The sequence below is a fragment of the Podarcis liolepis genome (genome assembly GCF_965112155.1).
Source record: "Podarcis liolepis genome assembly, chromosome: 2".
NCBI classification, from domain to species: domain Eukaryota; kingdom Metazoa; phylum Chordata; class Lepidosauria; order Squamata; family Lacertidae; genus Podarcis; species Podarcis liolepis.
The window spans coordinates 90,177,931-90,201,960 of NC_139555.1; the positions used below are offsets into that span (position 1 = coordinate 90,177,931).

Consider the following 24,030-nt stretch of genomic DNA (forward strand, 5'->3'; position numbering starts at 1 on the left):
TTCATTATTCTATAACGTTGAATGCACTGAAATGATGGCATTGTAAAAAAAAGAAGCCCATAGAAGCCTATTCAAGTTTCCAGTATAATTATTCCTAAGTATTCAGTCCCTCCTAGGTTACCTTACTGCGGGTCACAAGCCAGTGACAGCTGGGGGGAAATGAGTGAAGCAAAAGTGGGTGGAGTAAATAAGTGTTAATATGTTCACATATCCCTCACTATTCTTCGTGTGCCTCCTCCTCGAGAGGTCAGGAGGGTGGCAACATGAGAACAGGCCTTTTCTGCAGTGGCTCCCCATCAGCGGAATGCTCTCCCCAGGGAAGTTCGCCTGGTGCCTTCACTACACACCTTTAGGCGCCAGGCAAAAATATTCCTTTTCGACCAGGCCTTTCCCTGACTTCACCTATATCCTATACCCTTTTTAAGAGGCTGGCTCTTTTTTGGGGGGGGGTTATTGGGTTGTTGTTTTCGTTTTGATTTTATGTATTTGATATTTTATGTGAACTGCCCTGAGACCTTTGAGTATAGGGCTGTATAGAAATTAAATTAGTAATAATAATAAATGATAATAATTCCCCTTCCAGGCAAACCAGAAGCATTATAGAATTCAGGGGCAAAATCTAGCCAAGGAAAATCACCCAAAAAGGGCCATTGTGAGTGTGGCTATGGAGAATGGGTTGCCATGGGGACAGTCCTGAAGGACAGATGGAGAGGCCTGTGCGGGGGGGGGGGGGTCACATCCAGTTTCTGAGCATCACATACAGAACCAAGAGGGATCGTTGTAGAATGAAACTGCAGGCAGTTCTTACTGGGGCACAGGGCAGTTTTCTGCTTAGCTAGGGAGCTAGGCTATTCTGGATTTAGGGGCAGCCAACACAGGTTAGCGACGCGGGAGGCGCTGTGGGTTAAACCACAGAGCCTAGGACTTGCCGATCAGAAGGTCGGCGGTTCGAATTCCCGCAACGGGGTGAGCTCCCGTTGCTCGGTCCCTGCTCCTGCCAACCTAGCAGTTCGAAAGCACGTCAAAGTGCAAGTAGATAAATAAGTACCGCTCCGGCGGGAAGGTAAATGGCATTTCTGTGCGCTGCTCTGGTTTGTCAGAAGCGGCTTAGTCATGCTGGCCACATGACCCGGAAGCTGTACGCCAGCTCCTTCGGCCAATAAAGCGAGATGAGCACCACGACCCCAGAGTCGGTCACGACTGGACTTAATGGTGAGGGGTCCCTTTACCTTTACTAACACAGGTGACTACCAGAGCACTGAACGGCTTTGGCTGGGGAGGGCAGGATATAAATACAATTTTATTTTTATTTTATTATTAGAAGTAGTAGCAGTTGCTAGGTTCTCCTGGACCGTGTTACTGAACTACACAATCAGCAGCAGAAGCAAAAACAAGAAAACTTCATTTGTGAAGCTGCCCAAATTGATCTCTGTGGCCAGCCTTGCATTAATGTTCTCTCTTTATTATTCACAAGAAAATCTATAACATCAGTGAACCATGCAACAGATCGTGTTCATGGAAGTGCTTGTTATCAGATCCATGTGTGCAGATGCTTGCCAGTCCTTGGACCTGCCACAGTTTCTGAGGAGCTGAACCACGCTCACTGAGCACAAGCAAGAACCTTCCTTTTACAATGAGCTAAAACTGGGACAGGTAGGTTACAAAGCATCCTGATAGCTGCTCAGTTTGAGATGGGTTCAAGGGCTTTGCGGTTGTCAGACTATTCCAGATTTCCTGATTACAAAAACCAGGCTTCGAAATGCTCCAGTCATACTAAGAGGCTCACTAACAAGCATCTTCTGTGAGTGGGAAATTGAGTCTAGCAGTACTTAAGGCAAGCAGCCTTGGATAATGATGATTAGGAGTGAAAATACTGGAAGGGGCACATCTCCCCCCCCCCTTAGCAAAACAAAAAGAAGACTCTGTACTCAACCTGAAAGCATCTCTGAAGAAAGTGGAAAGGAATGCGGTGGAGGGACTCAGTCTAGATGTTAACAGGATTTGGTTTCCCAAAGTTTGTTTGTTTGTTTACATTTAAAAGCCACTTAATAATAATAAAAACTTTCCAAATAGTGTACTGCTTCTGTGCTCTATGCTTCCTTCCATTGAAGCATCTGGAAGATTTCATGTCTTTCATTGAATAAACTGCACCATCGCAATAACCTCAGGAAATGTTTTTCATTTGAAAGGTTGCAGGGAGACAGGGATGTCAGCTACAGAGTGCTTGAACTATCTAGAGATCTGCCACAGCAACAACAGCAACAGCAAGAACATTTGTTCAGTTGTATCTGCTACATTTTCACAAGTTTCTTTTTAAACTGAGGAGCAACAAGTGCTTACAATCAAAAATCATTCTTATCAGTGTATACTAGTAATCAGATCTAGTGAATCTCAGTGGTTACAGGTAGGAAAGGTTTGTTGCAGTAGCACAAAGCTGTTAGCAGATGGAACTCTGTCTTAACAATTCAGTGGAAAAGAAATATCCCATAGCTCATACTTAATTTATAATGGTGCTGACCTTGGTACTGAAAAAATGAAGCCGTGGCAGGAAAAAGATACATTACTAATGTACGGTAAGTTGTGGTCACCTAAGAATGCTAATGTCCAGTGGTACCTCGGGTTAAGAACTTAATTCCTTCCAGAGGTCCATTCTTAACCTGAAACTGCTCTTAACCTGAAGCATCACTTTAGCTAATGGGGCCTCCTGCTGCTGCTGTGCCGCCGGAGCACAATTTCTGTTCTCATCCTGAAGCAAAGTTCTTAACCTGAGGTAATATTTCTGGGTTAGCGGTGTCTGTAACCTGAAGCGTATGTAACCTGAGGTACCACTGTATTTCCACATGACCAAAACTAGGGGACTTTATAAAACTGGATTTCCACAGATAAATAAGGTAATTAATGTAGCCCGAAATTCTTCTTCTGGTTTCCTGCACTTGCTTCATTTGTTTGACACTCGAAGAGATTAAGTTAGTAGTAAAATCATTTTGGGGATTCAGGTTCATTTCCCCCCTATATTGTTTCTTTCTCGCTTTCTTGTGAGCAATAGATCAACCATTCACAGGTAACAATGGAAATGGTGCACATGTTTTTTCTTAGCATCTTTAAATATTCATGGTTGGTTGTTTATTATATTTGAGCAGTCTTTTTGGAAATCTGGAGGCTCTTGGAAGCCACTGGTAAGCTGGGGCGAGGGGTGAACCTTGAGGAGCCTGTATGTGACACAGGTTAGGTGATCCTTATCTATATATATCAGAGTGGGTCTTTTGTTTTAATTGCCATATGTCTTCATCTGTCACAAGCTGTTTGTCAAGACAGGCAGACGCTTCCTAATAAAATCCCCAAATACACAGTAAAAATATTAATGAGCTGAAGCAAAGAGGTGTTTGATTGATAGTGGCATCAACTTCATCTCGGAAGACAGAGTAATCAAGAAACATTTTGAAAGACTGTATGTCACTCAGCCCTTAGAGTATTGTTTCTTCTTGGGAAAACTAATTTAGCTTGTACAAAAAACACCAAAGAAATGTGAAATAAGAGTGGGTTGGTTGGATTTTCGGCATCACACGGCAGGACAGAGTCTCAAATAACTATGTGCTCTCCCAAGTCCATCTTCTCAGCATGCTCGCACTTCTGCCTCATCAACATCTATGTTGGCTTGGTAATGTCCACAGAATGGAAGATGGAAGGATCCCCAAGGCCATGCTCTGCAGGGAGCTGGCTTCGGAAGAAATGCCATTATGCCCCTGTGGCAGCAAAACTGGATGCCTTCATCTGTCCCACCTGCAATAGAACATATCTCACCCATCTCAGTCTCTACAGCCACAGCGGCCACTGTAACTCTCCAGTGGTTTGACTTTACCCGTGAAGGTGCACTCTTCCATTGTCTCCTGAGACAGATGGATACCAGTCAATGGTTGAATTGTCCTGATTAATTTTATGTTGACTTGCAAGATGTATGGACAAGTGCAACAACTAAGATTCATGTGGAAGGGTGCCTGGTTTGCTTCTAGGGGCACTCATTTTTAAATAAGTTTACTTAATAATGTGCCTTCCTGAAATCCCAACTTCATGAGGTTGATCTGAAACATAGGGATATTAATAGTTTCACTAGGTGGTTTCCTGAAATATATCTCTATGATGAATGCATCATTGTTTTCCTGCTCATTCTACATTAGAAAAATATCCATTGCTTTATAACATTCTGGACCTATTAGAGAATCACTTTAGCTTTAGTATGATTGTGTTAATTAATTGATGCAAGTTAGTGGACAAGCAAGGCACACGGATCCCTTTGGCCATGGGGTTGATAAGCTCATGCCACCTTCAGGGTGGGAGGAAGCTGTGAAACTGGAGGTGGTATAAGCTTATCATCTGAATGACAAAGTGATCTGCATTGCTTGCCATCAACCAGCATTCATTAATTCAAGTTAAAAGAGAGTCCCTGGTCCATAACATTCAAAGCTCTCTCTCTCTCTCTCCATATATATATGATACAGTGTCGATCTGAGTGCAAAGTACTGTAACTGCCAAACGTCAGTTTATATCTGGATAAATGAAAGAAAGGAGAGAGGGGCTTGTTTTAGACCAGTGGTTTGCAAACACTTTCCCCCCTTGGACCACTTGAAAATTGCTGATGGTCCTGGAAGCCCATCCAGTTGCAGGAATTGTAGTGCTACTTCTTTTATTTCTTATATACTGTATTTCATTGTATTATGATTTGAATTCCATAGAATTCAAATTGTAATACAGTAAAATGCAATATAAGAAATTAAAGAAGCAATAAAATACAATTAAATATGTACATATGGAATGTGGTGGGTGAGCTATATCCTGTTTTCAATCAGAAAATCAACAAACGTGTTGCATTGTTGCAGACTGCCTGAAGGAAGGCTGTGGACCATTGGTAGTCCATGGTCTACTGTTTGGGAACTCCTACTTCAGACATGTAGAAGCTTGGGCTCACGTCTCTTCCCCTCTCCAGTGTGGCTCTAAGGAGGAGACTTCCTGTTTTTTACAAGCTGTGATTCACATTTACATAATGAGGGAAGGACTGTAGCTCACTATGTTGCATGCAAAAGATCCTAGGTTTGATCTCCAGGTAGGATTGGGGAGAAAAGCTGTGCGATACCTTGGAAAATGGTCGTCAGTCAGTGTTGACAATACTGAACTAGATGGATCAATGAGTTGGTATAAGATGGTTTCATGTGATCTCATATCCCCAAAGGACAAACTGGTTGAATTAATCATATTTATTTAAACACACACACACAAGCAAAGAACAAAATATGGCTTAATAGCCCACATGACCTTTTCAAACATAACAATAAACTGAAGTTAGTGAAAATCAGGAAGTGAATGCTTCCAATCTCACAGCCTCACCAAGAGGGAGTGAGCAGCACATGAGCCATAGTGTAGCGTTATGGAGAGACAGAAGAAAGAGAAGGCAGCTCTAAGAAAACTTGTTAGCAGAAGGTACTAGGGTGCTTTGGTCTGATGTTGCTGTGAGCCTGGAACTGATAAGTGTTTTGTGCCCTGAGCTACAACAGTGAACATGCCATTGGCTCTTAGGATTGTTCAACCCAAGCCCATCACAGAACAAGTTGAATACGACCTTCTTGGTCAGATGCCTCACCTGGGTGCACAAGATGGCAGGCTCGGTCACTCTTCCAATTTGATATGGCTTTCAGATGGTACTGCAGAGATGTGCCAGAATAAAGTGTGGCCGTTAACCCTTGGACAACCCCCTGTCACCTGCCGCAATGTCTGCTTAGCACTGATATCAAATATAAAACTTTCCTTTTGGCATATTTCAGCTCTTTCCCATTGCAGCATGGTTTTGATGATCTGCATTCTGTGAATATTAATGAAGTAAATTATCTCTGAACTCTTCCAACTGTGCCCAAACAACAGGAACCCACATGCCTCATTAGACTCCCGTCGAGCAAAAACGTTAAAGTGGCTTTTCTTTTAATTTTAATTAAAACAAATTGGATAGACTTTTTGATTTTCCAAAAATAATCATCACCAAAATTACTTAAAGCTCACACCCTTTGAAGTTAGATACAAAGTAACTCTTGTTAAGTGACATGGGTGGGCTCATTTCCACCACTTTGGCCTCCAGCCTTAGCTATGGCCATGAGTTATCTCTAGGTCTGTGGCAATGACATACATGAATACACCCCTGATGCAGCCTTCCTGGAGAGCATCCTTTGTCTGCGTGGAGCTGGCATCTTCTAACCCCAACCTCCCTCTTATCCAGTTTCTTAGGAAAATATTTGCTTCATCTTTTTTATTATTTAAAAGCATTTGCAAAAAACTGTTCGTTTTGGGGTCACAACCCTATGATCATCCATAGAGTACAATGTCATGAGTAAAATGTGCCCAGGTTATGAAAGTGATATTACAGGGGCAGGCAATATTTCAGGTCACTTGTTCCAAGTTGTCTGGGGCTTTATATGTTCACAACAAAACCTTGAGCAAGGCCTGGTAGCTGATTGACAGTCAGTAGCCACAATGCTTTTTGGAGATCATGGTTCCTCAGTACTGCTCATGTATCTAGTCACCTGCCCCTTTCCACTACATGCTTTTCTTCTGCAAGCAGAATTGTTTTTATTCCATGAATGATTTTTCTTCTTCAGATTTCACTGGTTTTTCCCCCTTCTGAAATGATCCCTTAGTTTCTGAGAGCATATCTTTGTTGGGAGCAAGGGAGAAGATTGAGCAGCCTGGTGGCAAGAACGGTGGAGCAAGTCTCTTTGTCGCAATAGATGTAGGGCTCAATTCAGCTCAAATGAAGCACATGAGTGTCTCAGCGATTTCAAATGGGATTTCAAATGGGAGACGTGCTGAACTCTCTTCCATTATGCATGTGCTTATCTCTCCCCCATTGATGTCAATGAGACCTCAATGTGCTTCAGTTTGATTGGATTGTGCCCTTACATTTTTATTTCAGCACTTCAGTGAGCTGATGAATATGTAAATATGGGAAGAGCCATAATTGTATTTCTCAGGGATAAGTCTGGTTCATTGATCACTACATTCTTTCCCAGCAAACCTCATGATAAATTTTTTCTGTATTCTGAATTCTATCGTTAGGATTTGTAGGAACCTCTCAAGGCAGTATTAGAATATGAGGCAGCTGGGTAAATCGTAATGAGATTGCTTAGAACATCCTAGCATAATGAGACAGGTGTGAGCCTGACGGGCAAACACATGGATAGTCATGAGTTTTCCATGAAAGCCGTCTGCAGGGACCTCCTTACAAGAGAATGAAACTGGAGGAGGAGGCTCACAGCAGCCCTGAGAGGCAGGCATGGTTGTCATCAAAAGAAACTTTATAAGATCCTTCCATTAGCCATGCTCCCCCCTCCCTAACTCCCAGGTGGAAACTTGCAAGTACTTCTCTCCAGAAATGGACACGTTGGCAATAATGGTCAATGTTTTGTGGGAGGGGGGGGCATGTCTAGCTAAATAAGAAATCATCTGTGAACTAATAAGGACCTACTTGTGTGCACCTGGCTGGAATTATGCTTCTCAACAGCAGTAACATAAAGGTTGTCATATTACATGCACTAATTGGGGTTGCCGTTTATATACAGCAGAATGTTTCCATGATGCATTTAGAATTGGCCAATAGCCACTGCCAGCAGATGTCTCCGAATCACTCTGAATCCAGGAGGAATAACGCCTGCGAGGTAAGAACAGATTTCTTCTCTTTTTCTTTCTTTCTCTCTTCTTCTTTTTTGAAATGTAAAATGGATGGGATGTGTTCTAGCAGCATGAGATATTTTATACAGAAAGAATCAAGTTTTCAATGAATGTTAGTTCCTGAGTTACAGGGTTCACAGGTACCTAGAGGCAGAAAGCTCTGCGGCTGGAATGGAAACTTGGCTTGTTCCCTCAAGCAGGCAGCCACAATTCATTAAGCTTAAAACACATCCCTAATAGATGTTTACCTAACCCTTTTCAAAGGTTCCAGTAATGGGAAGTTGCCTTGTCTTCTCAACTTCCTCCATTGGCCTAAATAAGTGTTTTCTTGGGTTGGTTCCTTATGAAAGAAAAGAAAAAAGCAATTTTTTTCCAGGTGTAACAGAAGGCACAGTTAAAGCAAGTCTTCAGCTTACATGTGCATCAGCATTGTGACCGCCAATACTGTATTTACTTTACCTAGACGGCACTTCAAGGAGTGTCTGCAATATTTACCAAGACTGACCATTATCTATTTAAATGTTTTTAACCACCTTTCATTCATACCATTAAGGTTCTTAAGTGGACGCACGGATAAGATCAAAACAGACCAGTGATATGCACATAAAAATGCACTTAGCCAAATGTGTTTTCCCCCCAAAACAGATTGATGAACAACTGGCAGCTTAGGAAGAGATGGCTAGGTAAAGGTAAAGGATCCCTGGACGGTTAAGTTCAGTCAAAGGTGACTATGGGGTTGCGGCGCTCATCTCGCTTTCAGGTTGAGGGAGCCGCTGTTTGTCCACAGACAGCTTTCTAGGTCATGTGGCCAGCATGACTAAAATGCTTCTGGTGCAATGGAACACCGTGACAGAAACCAGAGCGCACGGAAACACCATTTACCTTCCCACCGCAGTGGTACCTATTTATCTACTTGCACTTTGGGGCATGCTTTCAAACTGCTAGGTTGGCAGGAGCTGGGACAGAACAATAGGAGCTCACCCTGTTGTGCAGATTCAAACCGCTGACCTTCTGATCAGCAAGCCCAAGAGGCTCCGTGGTTTAGACCACAGTGTCAACTACATCCTGAAGAGATGGTTAATGCTTTAACAGCATAGAAGGTATCAGGTTTGACTAAACCTCGACTGCAGGGGAGCTTTCTTATTCTGTTAAGGGTCACATTCTCTCACAAATGTTGGAAGCCACATGCAGACAAGGGCTAGAGCCAAAGGTCAACTGAGTTTGAAGTGCTGCAGGATTGCATTCCCCCCCCCCCCCCCATGTTCAGACACACGTCATTGCCATGACAAAGGATGGTAAAATGATGCCACACTTTTTCATTGTGATTTAAAATTCTAGGGCATGGGTTGCAGGCACATAATTGTGGCGTCCGTTCTTAAGATCTGCTCTGCAACACACCTGGATGGGAGATTGCTAGCAGAAACTTTTCATCTATGGAGAACCAGTGTGCAGTAGTGGTTAGAGTGTTGGACCAGGACCTGGAAGACTCAAGTTATAATCCCCACTCAGCCATGAAACTCCTTGGATGACCTTGGTCACTCCCTGCCCCTCAACCCAAACTAACTCAGAGTTGTGAGGATAAAATGGAGAGAGGTAGAACCTTATACACCACCATGGGCTCTTTGGATGTGTACTATAATTTCTTTGAAAGAAAGATGGCATATAAATTGAATTAGTTAATAGTATGGACACATGGTTATCCAAGTCTTATTAGTGACTGAACCTATTAATAATCAGGATTAAATAATCTGGAATAAATAAATAAAAACAGATTAACAAAAGATTCGCAGAGCCCCCTGTTCATATGAACCAACGAGGGGCTAATGTCTTGAAAGAGCAGGCATTTTACATTAACAGCTTGATACTGTCCATTTGTCTCTTGTTGAAAGTGTTCGCTGAACAGCTTGAAACCATATTAACATGCCCATTAATCATTTTCATAAGAATTGGACATGTGCCACAACTCTTATTGCTTAGTAATCAAGCAATTCTTCTTCTTTTTTTGTTCCAGGCAAGTGAGTCTGAATAAATTTCTGTGTTTTCTTTTATACTGCATACGGCAGGAGTGGACAACCTTTTTAGTCAGGCTTAGGACTGCAGACCCTCATAGGACACCTTCTAAGGGTCTCAGGACTGCAGTAGGAAGGACCCCTACTGTCTTTATGACACAGCTTCCCTCTGTCAAAATATATACAGGTGTCTCACCACTTGCATGGGGGTTAGGTTACATTCCAGGTTACCCTGTGTATACATGAAATCACATATAGTAGGGAACACTGTCTAAAAAGCCTGTCAACACCCTCTTAAGCTCGGGAAACTCTTGAAAAAACCCTTGGGGAAAACAGCAGCACTTACCAGAGTGGCATGAATGGTGGCAAAAATGGTGGTCTTCCAAAAACTCCTCCAAGCTCTGACAAAAATCCACAAAAATTGGCCAGACTCCACCACAATCACTCCCTCTAAACCCCCTTTCTCAAACTCCAACTCTCCACAGGCCTCAAAGGCTCCCGCGATTGCCGTTGCAAAAGCTCCTGGGATTGCTAGCTGTTTCTTTTGGGGCCATTTCTGCAGTTTTCCTGCTCCTTTCAGGCCGTTTTTGCCCCTTTTGCAGTTTAAAGTGGTTTATTTCATTATTTCCCAGTGCTGTGCAACTACACAGTCATGCACAGGTCGAACGTGTGTAAGTGGGGAGATGCCAGCTTCTTATGCACTGTTAAATGCCACACAACAACAACAATGGTCCAGGTGTTGTTTTTCACCAGATTCTTATCCACTTCTGCAAGTGTATCTTTTTAATGCACATGGTTATGGGTTTAGAGTGGTTTTGTTCCACATTCAAATGCTGTATATTTTTTAAACCTTTGGAACTGGCAAGTACAATACATTCATCTTCAAGGAAACGTATTTCAGAAATTTGTTTCTTTTAATTTCCCTTGTGCAAAACATATTTATTATGCTCTGTATCAGAGCAATGTCACCCCGTTTCAAGATCACTAACAGTTAAGCCCAGGGGTGTAACAGTGGCATAAAATTAGTTCTCCAGCCCTTGTAGACACAGTGGTGGGAGATATAATTCATTGTCCACAGGTCCCAGTGAGCACTTTATTAACTTGCCCTCCGAGACTCCTTAATGGGGTTAATTATTTAGCTACCTTAATTTACAACATATCTCTGTCTTTTGCTTGCGGCAACCGTAGTCCAAAACACCTACTGAAGAGCGAAACTGGAGGAAACGATGCAGTGAGTTCATTGAATCCGGAGGCACTGCGGATGCCAGCTTTCCTGCAGGATTTCAGACCCTGTAAACTGTGGATAAATAATATGGATTACTTATTAAATTCTGCTTGAAGTGGCAATCCCGGGACTCCTTTAACGCCCACTGCTAGAAGTGAAATACAAATTCAGATTGATTCTCTCCATTTTGCTGATTGTCATCACAGTTTTGACATCAGCAAAAGCAGTAATCGAGTGGGGATGGTCTGAACCAAGTGGAAAATGAAAACTGTGGCTTGCAGGTATACCTTGGTTCAGGTAGGAAGAAGAGGTGGGCAGCTGCAATCAGTAGCTGATTGTTGATAAATGGAAATCATTACAAAGAACTGAGGCTGAAATGCCAACCATGAAATGGATGTTAGTCTCTCTTTTCTTCTCCCCTCTGGTCTCCATTAATTCACTGAGACCACTGAGTAACAAAGAGCAATTGCTGTGCCAGGAAATAAATAAAGCATTGTTATCTAGCTTCAAGGTGGAGAGCTAAGCATTAATACTTTGCGCGAAGGAGAGAAACTTGCCACTGTGTGTATGCTTTCTAGCTTTGATGCTCTTTCTTCAGAACTGCTTAGTAAGCTGAAGCCCATCGTCTCGTCAGGTACAAAAACGGTTCCTTTTAGTGCTGTGCCAAGAATTCCTCCCATGTTTCTTTAACCATTTCCCATCAAATAATGAGAAAATAAATTGCATCAGAAAATTGTTAAAGGGGTGGAAGAGAAATTTCAGTAAAATGTTCATGGTTGGTCTACAGCTTTTTCTCTCTGTTATGTACTGAGTTGAATAGGATCCAAACTGCAGCAGTCTGATTGGTCCTAGAACAATAGGATTCAGAATGTAGCAGTCTAATTGGTCCTAGAACAATGCAGCAGTCTGATTGGTTGGCAGGAGCCAGCCAATCAAGCTCCAGATAGAAGTGAATCCACAACCTGATTGGCCTACAGGAGAATTCCGGAATTAGCCAATCACGTGCAGCCCATTGTGTAAATAATGTATATAAAGCAGATACTTTGAGGGGACTTTCATTCCCTCCTCACCACTATGAGCTCAATAAAGAGCATGAAATCCACTCTCGACTCTGAGTATATTTCACTCTCTCTTACCGTTTGAGGCAACTATGGGGTATTCTGATGTTACATATTTCATTGACATGTGCATTTTCCATACAATTTCCCATTGTTCAAAATTGGGATTGTGCATATGGCTGAAGATTGTGCAAAGTTTAGTTGGTATACACACATTTCCCAAGACCTGTTGGTGATTCTGTGTATTGACTGGGAATTGTGCACAGTTCCTTCTTTGTGGAAGAATTATGTGCACATTATCCATGAGACCTGCTGAATGTGCACAATGGTTGGTTGTTATGAATGTTATGAACAGTTATGCACTGAAACTCACCTTCTTTAGGAGGTAAAAAAAGAGAAAGGACTCCTGACTCAGCCCCTGTTGGCTTATATGAGTGAAACACAAAATATAAAAGGTGGTTCATTAACACTATCAAGCAAACATGAATTTAAAAACCTGAAGGACAATGGAAGAGTCCGTTAACAGGCATTGACAGTGTTGATGTCTTTAAAATGTGAGAGATTGGTTTGTGAAGCAGAACCACTCCTAAACTGATCCATGTTCAGGAAATTGTCCCTAGCAATGCAACACTTTCATCATTCTTCCCTGTATCCTAATGGTGAGAATCTTTCAAGGCTTGCTATAGGATAACATTTAATTTTCACTTGTCAGATCTTGTAGCGGGGTGGTGGGACTTCTCTAATGATAGGATTACTGGACCACTTATGTTTATATACATTTCTTTCTGCAGATAGCCCAAGGACACAAACATAATTCATTGCTCCTGAAAGAATGTGTTCTTGGATTATATGTATGCATCAGTCCTGACATCTTGTGCTTATAAATTATTTTTCTTTATATGGGGTGGCATCTAACCAACTTTTTCTGTCAGTGCACTTGCTCAGTTGAACTTCCCCCCTCTTCCTGTCCCCATGGACACTCTGCACCTTCCCTAAATCTGCTCAGAAAAACCCAGAACAGATTTAGTGGGTGTACAGGGGGGGGGAGAGGGGGAACATTCATTGTGCAAGTGGAAATCTTTGTACTGACAGAATGAGCTAGCTGGATACTGCCCAGAGCATCCGTCATTATTTCTTAGGTGACATCTTTAAAGGATAGCAACAATAGTTTCCCATGTTCGGGAAATTGGTCAGTTACCTGTTCTGGATGGGGTTTGCACTCCTTCTGAAGGAATAATTGCATAGCTTGGAGTTAGTCCTGCACACATCTTTGTCACTGGAGGCCCAAGTGTCCTCTGTGGCTAAGAAATGCCTTTTACCAGCTTGTCTATGGCCATTCCTGCCTGACCACTGTAGTCCAAGGCTAGTAACTCTAATGTACTCTATGTGGGGCTTCCCTTGGTGTTACTGGCCTAGTAGGGAGGACCTGGAACACCCTGGGTGGCACGCCTGACTAATGGAGCCAGAGTTGACTTGGTTTGGTGGGGTGTGACTTGGGCTTAGCACTCCCTCAGTGTCTGTTGGTTTCCTGTCTTAAGTCCAGTGGCATAGCGTGGGGGGTGCAGGGGGGGCTGGCCGCACCGGGCGCAACATCTGGGGGTTAGGGTTAGGGGGTGCAAATCCACGGGTTAGGGGGCGCAAATCCATGGGTTGGGGGCGCAAATCCACAGGTTAGGGGGCGCAAATTACTTGCCTTGCCCCGGGTGCTGACAACCCACGCTACGCCACTGCTTAAGTCCAGTCTTCCACATTTCTGCATCAGTTCTTGGTTTTTTTTGGGGGGGGGTGAATCCTCCTATGAATCCATTAGCATTTTAGTGCCCGTTTCTGCTAATATGCACATTTTTTACAAGGAATTACCCCCAGACATAATGTTAGTTTCACTCATCTATGTGTTTGAATGCAGAGTTTCGCTAGATATACACAACTCAGTACACATTCTTTGGTTGTGTTCTTTGATTATATGTATGCTGGTTGGAGAACTGCGTCACAGCATATTGCTTCAAAAAGTGCAACTTGGGTAGGGTTGCATTAAGATTGAACTATCTTCTCCCCCATCCTTACCTGCCACACAGCATGATGTGGGTTGTGCGTGTGTGATGAGACTGGAACAATGACTTTCAGTTCAGCAGGCTAGGCTGGAGTTCATCCACAAATGGTTATCCCTTTAATAAAATGTCTACACTAAGAGGTTAGTTCCAAAAAGAAAGAAAGAAAGCCCTGCCCTTTCACTGTGGCTGCAATCCACCCTTTCAATTCCTGAAGGAAAGGGGGATTTTATTCTAGCCTAGTTTTCATAAATAACCAGTGTCGTCTCAGATCCAGAAAGACTTGTTACTCTTGATTCATTTCTGTTCTGGGATCAAGCTTTCAATTAAAACCGCATGGCACTTAAATATTTATTTCCACCCAGCCTAATAATTTAATTCTGAGTACCACCATAAAGTTTTCAACCAAGGCTTAAATTAAAAAGGAGACTACGCAACCTCTGTGATCATAATTAATCAGGTGAGGGCTAGGCACGAATGCATATTGACCATATATATTAATGCAATGAAGACCTCTGAGGGATGACTTGGCTCCTATATCTGTCTATAGAAAGAGGCAGAATTATGCAAACTACATAAATAATTTAGAGATATTCAGTGCATGCTGTGGCAATAATTAGAAGTCACTGCCACCAATATATCTCACAATGCTCTCAGAACTATGAGAATGAAGCTTAACTACACAAATCAGATCCTTTGTAATCCTATTAACATTTTATAGTCCAGAGATATAAAATCTTCCCTATTGCTGAATTGTATATTACGTATTTGTTTTCTTGCAGTTGTCATAGGCAGAGACATGTTGTAACACTAAAAGATTACTTCATTAACTTGTAAGCTATGAGCTCCTTACTTTATATAGGTTGCTGCCCTCTGCTAGGCCTCCCCCCCTTTTCCCCAAGGCAGAATAAGGCATACAGTGTGGTGTAGTGGTTAAGAGCGGTAGTCTCGTAATCTGGGGAACCGGGTTCGCGTCTCCGCTCCTCCACATGCAGCTGCTGGGTGACCTTGGGCCAGTCACACTTCTTTGAAGTCTCTCAGCCCCACTCACCTCACAGAGTGTTTGTTGTGGGGGAGGAAGGGAAAGGAGAATGTTAGCCGCTTTGAGACTCCTTCGGGTAGTGATAAAGCGGGATATCAAATCCAAACTACTACTACTACTACTACTATTCTTCTTCTTCTTCTTCTTCTTCTTCTTCTTCTTCTTCTTCTTCTTCATGCAGATTTTGCTATACGGGTAAAGCCGGAAATAGAGGGGGAGAGCCAATGGTGCGCCAACAAATACAACAGGATTTCCCCTTTCTATCCTTTCCTTTCCTTTCCCATGCTCCCATAACTGCTCTGTGGGGTTCTCTAACTCCCTGGAGTAGATTCAGGTTTGTGTGCAGGGGCTCCAGCAGGGAGCAGAGGAAGTCCCATTCGTGCAAGCGAATGGAGGGAACCAGTGGAACATGGTTCTCTTTGGGAATGACCAAAGGACAGGGTAGGACATACTGGAGGTGGCATCACTCCGTACATCGAGGGTGGCACTGAATCCAGCAAGCAAGCTCCTCCACAGAATCATTGTGGGTGGTGATACCAGGCCCCAAGAGGAATTTATGGCTAATTTAAGGCCCCAAGTAATTTAAGGCCCCAAGAGGCTGCTATCCCACAGATCGAAATGCTGAGGGATGGAGAAAGAAATCAAGGAAGCATTCAAGAGAGGAAATGTTGCAGTAATGGGTTGGACCCTTAGATGACGAGGGAGTCAAAGGTGAGCTAAAGGGGGAAAGTCATTATTGTTCTGTTCTGTATATACATTTTGTTAAATGACAAAATGCCTTGCCTACTTTGCGTTATTCAGGACCAACTAGTATTTGGGAGCATTTTTTCTTGACCTTGACAGAAGCCATAGCTTAATAATCATATCCCAGCTATTCAAAAATATCTGCATCCTAATTTTAGAAGGGCAGGAAGTCTAATTAATTTACACTAAGTGGCTTTGCCATTTTTTATTGTGAGTTGTTTTCTTTTTTTGTAAAGTGCATATTATCATACTTATTTGCACAGATGTATATCTCCTGCTGAGAACAATGCTACACCCAATTTGCTCCAGCAAATTAGAACAATTAAAAATAACTCAGCAAAATTGATACTGAATCTTCAATTACATCCATGCCTAGAAGACGAAGCGCATTTCATGCAGCTCTTGACTTGCTCATTGTGTCCTCTAAAGCTCTGCTAAGGTACCATTTTATGCTGGGGGTTTATTCATAAACTGTTTACTGGTGTTAGTTGCACAGCCTGACTGGCCTCATGAATCACATATTACTTTTGTAGTGTCCTCCATTGAATGACCTATGCTCCATATTCAGATGCAATCTGTTATTCTTGTCACAAATATCCCACAGACATTGCACAAATGTTCAAGAAAATTCAGAGGTGAATGCAAGAAACTTTGAGATGTCCAGAAAAGTGCTTCTACAACTGAGGCGCAACAATTTGTAGGGTTTCAATGAATGGATGGATAGGCCTTTGTTCAGGGATGAGCTTTGCCCTGTGTGTTGGGGAGTGCTGTGTGCAAGAGTGCCACACTTCTTGCATCTAACATTACCTGAATCATATAGGAAACCATTGCAGTCCTTGGGGGTTTCTAATTCCAGATATGCACCTGAGCTACATGAATGTGGTCCTGGTAATGATCCAGTGAATATAGGTCATGCTCAGCAACCATCATCATTATGCTCAGCAAAGGTAATAATTAAATTTTGCTCTGTAACGATTTCTAAGCACTGGAAAGAAACAGCCAAACCTCATAACAGATCAAATCCTGTTAGAGGACTTCCCTAAAATGTTCCTCTGTATTTAGAAAGCCATGGGCTTTGCAGATAATGGAGCACAAAAAGTCACTCAGAGCAGCTGTCCATCAGTTGAGGAAATTTCCAAGCTGAGCATTAGACACACAGAAATATTTTGATACCAGGAGCAATTTCCAGAGATGCTGCTCATCTCTTCCTGTTTGGTCTAGGCATGTCCAACTCCCAAGAGACTGTGATCTACTCCCAGTATTAAAAAACCGGCAATGATCTACCCATTGTCATTGGAGGGAGGACGAGCATGCATGGGGTGAGTGGATCGACCAGAGTTGTTGGGGAGTAGGCTTGCACAGAGTTTTTTTGCTTCCCCTCCCGTAACTTTTTATACACAATAAGGATCCCATGATCTACCAGGATCAGCTGGGGATCTACCGGTAGATCACGATCTACTGGATGGAAATCCCTGGATTCCTTTTGAATAGGTTAAACCCCATAATTTCTACATTCCCATCATGGGTCTCATTCCAAGCCAAAGCCAAACTTCCAGACATCAGAATGTGCAATAGGGACTTTCCTGGCACTTAAGCCTTGGTGTTTCATGTGTGATTCAGTTAGCATGTCTTCCTTTTTCCTTGGAGGAGGAATCAGTCATCTGGTTATCAGCCATAGAAAAATGAAAAAGAGGCATGGCAGAGCCTGGAGGTGAAGCCTATTGTCAGGACACATGATAAGGAAATATTTTAACCCATGAGCAAATAACTAAATAAATATGGGTAATTTTTGCATATCATGGGAATGTCTAAGAATAAAGTAACATAGTCCACTCATCAAACAAATACCTGCATTTTCCATGTAATTAAACCTCTAGAACCAGATCTGCCATTTCTCTGCTAAATTCAATTCTGCCAATTAAATTAGTAACCCCCATGTCACTAATTACCAGGATTTTACAGAGAATGAACATTTCTAATTAGTTCTGTGTTACACATGCTACGAATTCAGTCAAAGTCTTTGTGATAAATAGTGAACAGCTGCTACTGACAATACCTAGATATTGATCTTCCTCCTTTTTTAATTTCAGAAGGCATGTTCAGTTGGGTTCCTGGTGGTTCTCTGCATAAAGGTGGCTGGGCAGGGTCATCAGCAGGGAAGAGAAACCCTACCAGGAAATATCTGGAGAGTTTATTCTAAATCCAGGCAAATGTAAGAAAAGAACAAATAAATATTATTAGAGAATAGTAGGAGTCCGTTCTTTTAAGGAATGGCATTTCCAGCTGTTCACTGGTATATTGTACAAAAAACAGGAACATATCACATTTATTAATAATTATACTTTGAGGTTGCACAACTGATAATGGAATTAAATCAAACACAATGATGGCAGCAGCATTTTAACAGTAGATTATGCTGTGCATAATTTAAAGGAGGTGATAATGGTACTTATGCTGCTTTCTCTGTTAATAAACCAGGCTTCTAATGTTTAAGAAAATAATATTGTTAACTTGTAAAGACAACATTTACTGTGCTGCAGGGATCTCTCTCTATTCTTCCTTGCTAAGGAAGCCACTTCTCACTCATATCAACCACTCTTAAAGACCAGTGTACTATTACTCCACAGTGGTGGTGACAGTACATTTTCCACTTTCGACCTGAACACTAATTTGCAGTGATAGGAAGATTCAATGGAGGGTCTGATTTTACTATGCACACATTGCGTATACATGAAATATTCTTCCAGAACCTGAATTCTCTGCATGGGTGTTGTACTTGTGTTGTGAGCCCTACACTTTTAGTTGCAGACTGTTGCTGAACAGTAAACTACCTAAGATCCGAAGTGGGTTACTTTTTATTATTTATTTAGAATATTTATAAATCATTTGTTTAAAAGCTCTCTAGGTGGTGTAGAAATAAAATTGGAGATAGACTTCAAATGACACCCACCTTACCATTAGAAGAAAGGACTCTGGTTAGATGCAAATGTCTTATTCTTCACCGGATCACCTCTGCATGTGTCTCAGTTTGGTCATTCATTAGCCCTGGGGAAAATAACAGTGACAAAAGCCCCTTTCCAACAAGCACTGTTCCTAATGGAAGCTTAATCAACGATCATTTGAATCTCTTAAAGTTAGGATGTGTCTTTGAGGATTGGTGTATAATTGGTAATACCACATCACAATGTATACAGGTTATAAATTTTCAGGGAGAATGGTTAGTTATCCTCTAGGCAGTTGGTTGTTGTTTTTTAACAGATTTTGTACAGTTGATTTCCTATGTGCTGGTTGATTATATCCACTTCCCATATATATGAGCTCAGTGGACCATCGTTACACTTTATGAGTCATAAACATCAGGTTTAAAATATGAACGTATTGCATGTGTTGCCAAAAGACATTACAGAGACATTATATTTGAATTGTTCCTTTTTTGTACACCTATTTCATTTTATTTTGCCACATAAATTTCCTCTCAGGGAAAAAATGCTTACAGTGCTAACTATTATTTCAAGCATCTTTCTCTAGCCAGCCACCAAGGTAAACTCATTTGAAAACTTGACATTACATTGCAATGGATAATTGACACTCAAAATGCTTTGGGTATAAAATCTGTACAGGAGCATCAAATGACAGAGAAGCCATATATTGTTCCAAGCGGTACTCACAAATCTACGAGGAACTGAGGATTTCTTAACAGAGAATGTTGACAAAGAGGATAATGTCAATGTTCTGTGTTAAGAATCCTCAGTTCCCTATAGAATTGTGAGTGCTTTTTGGAATGATACAAGGCTTCTCTGCCATTTGATGCTACAGTACAAATTTTACACACACACACACACACACAGAGAGAGAGAGAGAGAGAGAGAGAGATTACTTACATTGCTTTTTTTAAAAAAGCATGTGAAGTTCAGGAGCCTTAGTAGAGCCTCACCAATAGCCTCCTGTCAGCAGCATTGTGAGACGGCATTGAGATAAGGGCTACATATTGCACAGGTTGAAGCAATCTGATGCTCCCTTTGGCATCCTGGCCATGTTGCTCCTTTACCCTTCCTCTCTTCATAAGCAGCAGGTGATGTTGCTGCTGCTGTGAGGCTATTGCTGCACCCCACTGGGGAACATAGTTTTTTGGGAAACAGAAATGTCAGGGCCAGAGATGGGGTTCATTGTGTGTAGCGGGGGAATGACTGGACACCTCTGTGGAGCAGCTGAATGAGGAAGGGAACATAAGTAATTCCCAGCAACCTTAGGGAGATGGCAGAACAAGCAGGGACTGGCTCCCTTGGCGTCATGCAAGCGTACAGCTGCTAGTCATGCAATGAGCTGCACCGGTATTAGCAACTGATAGCCAAGGGACAGGGAACTTCTGGCCCTCTAGATGTTGCTGGACTCCAACTTTCACTGGTCCCAGTCAGCATGACTAGTGGTCAGGGTGATGGGAGTTGCAGTCCAGCAACATCTGGAAGGCCAGAGGCTCCGTATCCTTGTGGTAGCCCATCAACAGCTGTGCACTTGCAAGCAGTAGCTGACATTTCCCCTTCTTCCACCTCTTAACAGTCACTGGTAATGACTTTCATACACATTCAGTGTCGATCCTGCACTAGTAGCACCTCAGTGGCCATCCTTGGAAATAATGCTATGAGCAGCTCATAGAAACACTGTTTTAGAACTCTCTTTAAGGCTCATTGGTAATAAGGCAGGCAACATTCCTCTTCAATAAGCAAATCAATAACTCTCTGCAAAGACGAAATACATTATACACTAACAGTCCATCAGCCAATCTGCTGGTTCATAGCACAATCCGATTCAAGTTTACTCAGAAATAAGTCTAAGACCTGCTATGTATGTGTGCTTAGCACTGCAGCATCCATTGTACAAGCATATGGAGTTGTCAGGTGAAGCATCCTTGCCAAAAAGAGGTAATCAGGCAATGAGGAGGGTACCTCACAATCTGTGTTGTTGGGTTTTTTGGACACTGCTTCTCTCCATCCTCCTCCTGCTGCTCCTCCCATGTTCACTCGCAATGTTTGGGAAATTGCAAAATCGTCCCTCCTTTCCCTGTCCTTAGTTTGAGGTCTATAAGTGCCATCGGCTCTATACTGTATTACTGTATTGTTCAACCAGAAGTATAGCAAGCCATAGTAGACATTATTGAAGAGCACAAATCCATTCCTACCCTTTGCATAAATCCAGCCCCTCTTCTAGGAATGAGGAACTTGTGGACCATTGTCTGAATATCGTTCCCACTATCCTTGCCCATTTGTTATGCTGGCACTACAGTGGCTAATAGGAGTTATAATCTAAGGAAGTTTGGAGGGTCACAGATCCCCTATTCCTTGTCTAGCCTTTCTACTCCTTCTTTCTTTTTCATGCATAGAAGATCCACAGGACCTTTGGACTCCTTTGATCCTGTGACACGTGGCCCAAGAGTGGTCCAACCAATAGTAATAAAAACCCTTGATCGCTTGAGAATAGTCTTGATATGTTTCTCTTAAAACTCATGAGATGTAACAAGCCCACGTTCCTTTGTAGGTAGCAAACTGCACACAGAACTGTCTGAAAAAGATTAAAAAATTAGGGATTGGTTCCCTAAACCACAAAGAGGCACACCTCTGAACCCCCTCCTTAACATATGTCACACCTTAGCTGTCCCTCTTGCAACTGCTGTCACTGCTTGAAAACCAGTCAAGTCTAAACAGTACTTGGTAGATACATAGCAAAAGGTCATGGAGAGGAAACAAAGGCCTTGTTTCAGTTCATGCACTGCTGGAGAATGCATTTTCTTATCTCCCTTTTCTGCCACCTTCCCATCCATGCCATGATTAGCATAGAATTAAAAAGCTTAAAGTATACATTTTTGATACCCCGGTGATCTCCCCACCCCTCAAAAGCACAGCTGTTCTGAATATAGACATGGCTCGTTTTTGTTTATCCTTCATTTCAAATTGAAGAGAGAACTTTATTTAACAAGCAATTCTTACCTTTTTTTTTGCAGATTGCAGGTGCTGGTATTCTGCTTCCGCAAATAATTCTAAATATATAGACTCATTGGACACCCTTAATACAAAAATAGATTTTCATTAGTTTTAAAAATTAGGCAACATGGATCCATCCTTTACAAATAAGATATGCAGAGGAAAGGGAAAGATACTTTTCTGCAACAAGTGTAACAGTATATCTAAAAGGACTGTTAAAAGGACTGCAAGTTTAGCAGTTAACATTCCTAACAATTGGCCATTTTGCACGTTAACTAGGTCTCAAGGAGAATGTGCAAAAAAATCCTTCCATAAAGAGGGTATTGTGCACATTTCCCAGCCAATATACACAATCTCCAAAAGGCCTTTGGGAGTGTGCATAGCTCAACAGCATTTTGTACATTCTCCAGTCTCGAAAGCACATACCTTTTCCCCTTACTACTTCTTAAGTAGGTATGGACATAATACACCATCTACTCAGTTGAGAAAAAGCAGCAGATTATAGTTATATATACTATGTAATGTAGGAATCTAAATAATAATGTTGTTGATGGACATATTTTAACCATGACATAGAAGTGGAATCCTTCAGTTTCGCTTAGCAAATTTAGGCCTAGGTTTGTCATGTGACAAACACAGTGAAGGTGGTCAGTGATGTGAATTATTATTTTTTAGAACATGTGAAACCCTGGCCTAGATGCTTACAGAAAAGCAACTGAGTATGATTGTGAAGAAGGGGACGACAGAGGACGAGATGGTTGGACAGTGTTCTCAAAGCTACGAACATGAGTTTGACCAAACTGCAGGAAGGCAGTGGAAGACAGGAGTGCCTGGCGTGTGCTCTGGTCCATGGGGTCATAGAATCATAGAGTTGGAATAGACCACAAGGGCCATCGAGTCCAACCCCCTGCCAAGCAGGAAACACCATCAGAGCACTCCTGACATATGGTTGTCAAGCCTCTGCTTAAAGACCTCCAAAGAAGGAGACTCCACCACACTCCTTGGCAGCAAATTCCACTGTCGAACAGCTCTTACTGTCAGGAAGTTCTTCCTAATGTTTAGGTGGAATCTTCTTTCTTGTAGTTTGGATCCATTGCTCCATGCCCGCTTCTCTGGAGCAGCAGAAGGAGTGTGGTGGTGTCTCCTTCTTTGGAGGTCTTTAAGCAGAGGCTTGACAACCATATGTCAGGAGTGCTCTGATGGTGTTTCCTGCTTGGCAGGGGGTTGGACTCGATGGCCCTTGTGGTCTCTTCCAACTCTATGATTCTATGAATCCAAACCGTTCCTGTTTACACCATTTGCGAAGCCAGCTGTTCACTTCCGCTATTTTTTCCTCTCTCCCTGGGCCACGTCGTTCAACTTGGAGGACAGATGAGATGACAATTTATGCATTTAATTGCTTCAATTTCCTGCCCAGAGCCTCATAGTCTCTTTTGATCTTCTGGAGGCTATTGCTTGCAGTGTCATTGGTTCCCACATGAACCAAGAGGAAGGGGTATTTGTCAGTGGGTTTTATGATTCCTTGCAGTCATTCAGTTACATCTTGGATCTTAGCCCTGGGGAGACAGCACACCTCCCGAGACATCTTGTCAGGCCCACAGATCACTGCTTCTGTTCCCCTCAGTAGGGAATCCCCTATCACCACTACACGCCTCCTCTTAGGTTTGGTCGGGGTTCTTCCGTGAGCTGTCCGTTCCAAGGTCGCCTGCACATTCCCTGAGGACTGACTTTGCTGATCATCTTCATATACCGGATCGACTGTAATGAGGGAGAGATCCTCAAATGGAGTCTGTTCTTCGTCTTCCATGCTAGGGGAGAGGACTTCAAAGTGATTGTGTATTTCTAAACAATCAGAGCGAACCCCGGGCCTCCTACGTTTCTCCATATATCTGGCACCTCTGTTGGTGAACTAGCCTCCTTCTCAGGGGTGTCCCCTGTCTCCTCCTTGGTGGAGATGATGTTCTCTGTTGCTTCCAAGAAGAGCTCCAGCTCTCTAATTCTTTGGAGCGTAGCTACACGTTCCTCCAGTTGCTGGACTTTGTCTTCTAAGAGGGCAATCAACATACAATTGCTGCAGGTAAAGCTGCCTGCAACCTTTGGCAAGATGGCAAACATTGCGCAGGAACCACAGGTGACTGCAGCTGTTCCCTCACTCTCCATCTTGAAAACGTGTCGTTGGGGGTGGCTACAGTGGTCATGAAGAGTTGGACATGACTAAACGA

General features: G+C 42.5%; 1 long non-coding RNA gene across 1 annotated transcript; it reads right to left on the bottom strand.

Moving 5' to 3' along the window:
- Window positions 1-10,645: 10,645 nt before the first annotated feature.
- LOC310702202 lies at window positions 10,646-18,878 on the bottom strand. The gene is made up of 3 exons (XR_014523352.1): window positions 18,784-18,878; window positions 17,890-18,029; window positions 10,646-11,013 (listed from the first exon to the last, which is right to left on the bottom strand). It is a non-coding gene; the product is annotated as an uncharacterized lncRNA (long non-coding RNA).
- Between the last annotated feature and the right edge of the window lie 5,152 nt (window positions 18,879-24,030).